We start from the raw sequence: 6,000 nt of genomic DNA on the forward strand, positions 1-6,000 counted from the left end.
CCAAGTCATCTACTAAGGGCAAAGACTTGAGGCCAGTTCACTGAATTTGTGTGGTAGAACTGTTTGACATTTAACAACCACTGTCCTTGTATATGGGTAACCCACCCTAAATCGTCATTTGGCAAAAACTGCCCGATAGAAAGTGAACGTCTCCCTCCTAAACCTTAAGTTTAGACCCCAAGTCATCTTCTAAGGGCAAAGACTTGAGGCCAGTTCACAGATTTCATGTAGGAAAAATGTTTGACTTTTAACAACCACTTTCCTTGTATATGGGTAACCCACCCTAAATCGTCATTTGGCAAAAACTGCCCGATAGAAAGTGAACGTCTCCCTCCTGAACCTTAAGTTTAGACCCCAAGGCATCTACTAAGGGCAAAGACTTGAGGCCAGTTCACTGATTCTGTGTGGTAGAACTGTTTAACATTTAACAACCACTTTTCCTAGTATACAGGAAACTCACCCTAAATCGTCATTTGGCAAAAACTGCCCGATAGAAAGTGAACGTCTCCCTCCAAAACCTTAAGTTTAGACCCCAAGGCATCTAATAAGGGCAAAGATTTGAGGCCAGTTCACTGATTCTGTGCGGTAGAACTGTTTGACATTTAACAACCACTTTTCCTAGTATACAGGAAACTCACCCTAAATCGTCATTTGGCAAAAACTGCCCGATAGAAAGTGAATGTCTCCCTCCTAAACCTTAAGTTTAGACCCCAAGTCATCTTCTAAGGGCAAAGACTTGAGGCCAGTTCACTGAATTTGTGTGGTAGAACTGTTTGACTTTTAACAACCACTTTTCCTTGTATATGGATAACCCACCCTGAATCGTCATTTGGCAAAAACTGCCCGATAGAAAGTGAACGTCTCCCTCCTAAACCTTAAGTTTAGACCCCAAGTCAGCTTCTAAGGGCAAAGACTTGAGGCCAGTTCACTGATTTCATGTAGAAAAAATGTTTGACTTTTAACAACCACTTTCCTTGTATATGGGTAACCCACCCTATATCGTCATTTGGCAAAAACTGCCCGATAGAAAGTGAATGTCTCCCTCCTAAACCTTAAGTTTAGACCCCAAGTCATCTACTAAGGGCAAAGACTTGAGGCCAGTTCACTGAATTTGTGTGGTACAACTGTTTGACTTTTAACAACCACTTTTCCTAGTATACAGGAAACTCGCCCTAAATCGTCATTTGACAAAAACTGCCCGATAGAAAGTGAATGTCTCCCTCCTAAACCTTGAGTTTAGACCCCAAGGCATCTTCTAAGGGCAAAGACTTGAGGCCAGTTCACTGAATTTGTGTGGTAGAACTGTTTGACTTTTAACAACCACTTTTCCTTGTATATGGGTAACCCACCCTAAATCGTCATTTGGCAAAAACTGCCCGATAGAAAGTGAACGTCTCCCTCCTAAACCTTAAGTTAAGACCCCAAGTCATCTACTAAGGGCAAAGACTTGAGGCCAGTTCACTGAATTTGTGTGGTACAACTGTTTGACTTTTAACAACCACTTTTCCTAGTATACAGGAAACTCACCCTAAATCGTCATTTGGCAAAAACTGCCCGATAGAAAGTGAATGTCTCCCTCCTAAACCTTAAGTTTAGACCCCAAGGCATCTTCTAAGGGCAAAGACTTGAGGCCAGTTCACTGAATTTGTGTGGTAGAACTGTTTGACTTTTAACAACCACTTTTCCTTGTATATGGGTAACCCACCCTAAATCGTCATTTGGCAAAAACTGCCCGATAGAAAGTGAACGTCTCCCTCCTAAACCTTAAGTTTAGACCCCAAGTCATCTTCTAAGGGCAAAGACTTGAGGCCAGTTCACTGATTTCATGTAGGAAAAATGTTTGACTTTTAACAACCACTTTCCTTGTATATGGGTAACCCACCCTAAATCGTCATTTGGCAAAAACTGCCCGATAGAAAGTGAACGTCTCCCTCCTAAACCTTAAGTTTAGACCCCAAGGCATCTACTAAGGGCAAAGACTTGAGGCCAGTTCACTGAATTTGTGTGGTAGAACTGTTTGACTTTTAACAACCACTTTTCCTTGTATATGGGTAACCCACCCTAAATCGTCATTTGGCAAAAACTGCCCGATAGAAAGTGAACGTCTCCCTCCTAAACCTTAAGTTTAGACCCCAAGTCATCTTCTAAGGGCAAAGACTTGAGGCCAGTTCACTGATTTCATGTAGGAAAAATGTTTGACTTTTAACAACCACTTTCCTTGTATATGGGTAACCCACCCTAAATCGTCATTTGGCAAAAACTGCCCGATAGAAAGTGCATGTCTCCCTCCTAAACCTTAAGTTTAGACCCCAAGGTATCTACTAAGGGCAAAGACTTGAGGCCAGTTCGCTGATTTCATGTAGGAAAAATGTTTGACTTTTAACAACCACTTTCCTTGTATATGGGTAACCCACCCTATATCGTCATTTGGCAAAAACTGCCCGATAGAAAGTGAATGTCTCCCTCCTAAACCTTAAGTTTAGACCCCAAGTCATCTTCTAAGGGCAAAGACTTGAGGCCAGCTCACTGAATTTGTGTGGTAGAACTGTTGACTTTTAACAACCACTTTTCCTTGTATATGGGTAACCCACCATAAATCGTCATTTGGCAAAAACTGCCCGATAGAAAGTGAATGTCTCCCTCCTAAACCTTAAGTTTAGACCCCAAGTCATCTACTAAGGGCAAAGACTTGAGGCCAGTTCACTGAATTTGTGTGGTACAACTGTTTGACTTTTAACAACCACTTTTCCTAGTATACAGGAAACTCACCCTAAATTGTCATTTGACAAAAACTGCCCGATAGAAAATGAATGTCTCCCTCCTAAACCTTGAGTTTAGACCCCAAGGCATCTACTAAGGGCAAAGACTTGAGGCCAGTTCACTGAATTTGTGTGGTAGAACTGTTTGACTTTTAACAACCACTTTTCCTTGTATATGGGTAACCCACCCTAAATCGTCATTTGGCAAAAACTGTCCGATAGAAAGTGAACGTCTCCCTCCAAAACCTTAAGTTTAGACCCCAAGTCATCTACTAAGGGCAAAGACTTGAGGCCAGTTCACTGAATTTGTGTGGTACAACTGTTTGACTTTTAACAACCACTTTTCCTTGTATATGGGTAACCCACCCTAAATCGTCATTTGGCAAAAACTGTCCGATAGAAAGTGAACGTCTCCCTCCTAAACCTTAAGTTTAGACCCCAAGTCATCTTCTAAGGGCAAAGACTTGAGGCCAGTTCACTGATTTCATGTAGGAAAAATGTTTGACTTTTAACAACCACTTTCCTTGTATATGGGTAACCCACCCTAAATCGTCATTTGGCAAAAACTGCCCGATAGAAAGTGAATGTCTCCCTCCTAAACCTTAAGTTTAGACCCCAAGGCATCTTCTAAGGGCAAAGACTTGAGGCCAGTTCACTGAATTTGTGTGGTACAACTGTTTGACTTTTAACAACCACTTTTCCTTGTATATGGTTAACCCACCCTAAATCGTCATTTGGCAAAAACTGCCCGATAGAAAGTGAATGTCTCCCTCCTAAACCTTAAGTTTAGACCCCAAGGCATCTACTAAGGGCAAAGACTTGAGGCCAGTTTACTGATTCTGTGCGGTAGAACTGTTTGACATTTAACAACCACTTTTCCTAGTATACAGGAAACTCACCCTAAATCGTCATTTGGCAAAAACTGCCCAATAGAAAGTGAACGTCTTCCTCCTAAACCTTAAGTTTAGACCCCAAGTCAGCTTCTAAGGGCAAAGACTTGAGGCCAGTTCACTGATTTCATGTAGGAAAAATGTTTGACTTTTAACAACCACTTTCCTTGTATATGGGTAACCCACCCTATATCGTCATTTGGCAAAAACTGCCCGATAGAAAGTGAATGTCTCCCTCCTAAACCTTAAGTTTAGACCCCAAGGCATCTTCTAAGGGCAAAGACTTGAGGCCAGTTCACTGAATTTGTGTGGTACAACTGTTTGACTCTTAACAACCACTTTTCCTTGTATATGGTTAACCCACCCTAAATCGTCATTTGGCAAAAACTGCCCGATAGAAAGTGAACGTCTCCCTCCTAAACCTTAAGTTAAGACCCCAAGTCATCTACTAAGGGCAAAGACTTGAGGCCAGTTCACTGATTCTGTGCGGTAGAACTGTTTGACATTTAACAACCACTTTTCCTAGTATACAGGAAACTCACCCTAAATCGTCATTTGGCAAAAACTGCCCGATAGAAAGTGAATGTCTTCCTCCTAAACCTTAAGTTTAGACCCCAAGGCATCTACTAAGGGCAAAGACTTGAGGCCAGTTCACTGATTCTGTGCGGTAGAACCGTTTGACATTTAACAACCACTTTTCCTAGTATACAGGAAACTCACCCTAAATCGTCATTTGGTAAAAACTGCCCGATAGAAAGTGAATGTCTCCCTCCTAAACCTTAAGTTTAGACCCCAAGGCATCTACTAAGGGCAAAGACTTGAGGCCAGTTCACTGATTCTGTGCGGTAGAACTGTTTGACATTTAACAACCACTTTTCCTAGTATACAGGAAACTCACCCTAAATCGTCATTTGGCAAAAACTGCCCAATAGAAAGTGAACGTCTCCCTCCTAAACCTTAAGTTTAGACCCCAAGTCAGCTTCCAAGGGCAAAGACTTGAGGCCAGTTCACTGATTTCATGTAGGAAAAATGTTTGACTTTTAACAACCACTTTCCTTGTATATGGGTAACCCACCCTAAATCGTCATTTGGCAAAAACTGCCCGATAGAAAGTGAACGTCTCCCTCCTAAACCTTAAGTTTAGACCCCAAGTCATCTTCTAAGGGCAAAGACTTGAGGCCAGTTCACTGATTTCATGTAGGAAAAATGTTTGACATTTAACAACCTTTTTCCTTGTATATGGGTAACCCACCCTAAATCGTCATTTGGCAAAAACTGCCCGATAGAAAGTGAACGTCTCCCTCCTAAACCTTAAGTATAGACCCCAAGGCATCTTCTAAGGGCAAAGACTTGAGGCCAGTTCACTAATTCTGTGTGGTAGAACTGTTTGACATTTAACAACCACTTTTCCTAGTATACAGGAAACTCACCCTAAATCGTCATTTGGCAAAAACTGCCCGATAGAAAGTGAACGTGTCCCTCCTAAACCTTAAGTATAGACCCCAAGGCATCTTCTAAGGGCAAAGACTTGAGGCCAGTTCACTGATTTCATGTAGGAAAAATGTTTGACTTTTAACAACCACTTTCCTTGTATATGGGTAACCCACCCTAAATCGTCATTTGGCAAAAACTGCCCGATAGAAAGTGAATGTCTCCCTCCTAAACCTTAAGTTTAGACCCCAAGTCATCTTCTAAGGGCAAAGACTTGAGGCCAGTTCACTGAATTTGTGTGGTAGAACTGTTTGACTTTTAACAACCACTTTTCCTTGTATATGGGTAACCCACCCTATATCGTCATTTGGCAAAAACTGCCCGATAGAAAGTGAACGTCTCCCTCCTAAACCTTAAGTTTAGACCCCAAGGCATCTTCTAAGGGCAAAGACTTGAGGCCAGTTCACTGATTTCATGTAGGAAAAATGTTTGACTTTTAACAACCACTTTCCTTGTATATGGGTAACCCACCCTAAATCGTCATTTGGCAAAAACTGTCCGATAGAAAGTGAACGTCTCCCTCCTAAACCTTAAGTTTAGACCCCAATTCATCTACTAAGGGCAAAGACTTGAAGCCAGTTCACTGATTTCATGTAGGAAAAATGTTTGACTTTTAACAACCACTTTCCTTGTATATGGGTAACCCACCCTATATCGTCATTTGGCAAAAACTGCCCGATAGAAAGTGAACGTCTCCCTCCAAAACCTTAAGTTTAGACCCCAAGGCATCTACTAAGGGCAAAGACTTGAGGCCAGTTCACTGATTCTGTGCGGTAGAACTGTTTGACATTTAACAACCACTTTTCCTTGTATATGGGTAACCCACCCTAAATCGTCATTTGGCAAAAACTGCCCGATAG

The sequence above is a fragment of the Aedes albopictus genome, chromosome 2 (genome assembly GCF_035046485.1).
Source record: "Aedes albopictus strain Foshan chromosome 2, AalbF5, whole genome shotgun sequence".
Taxonomy (NCBI): Eukaryota; Metazoa; Arthropoda; class Insecta; order Diptera; family Culicidae; genus Aedes; species Aedes albopictus.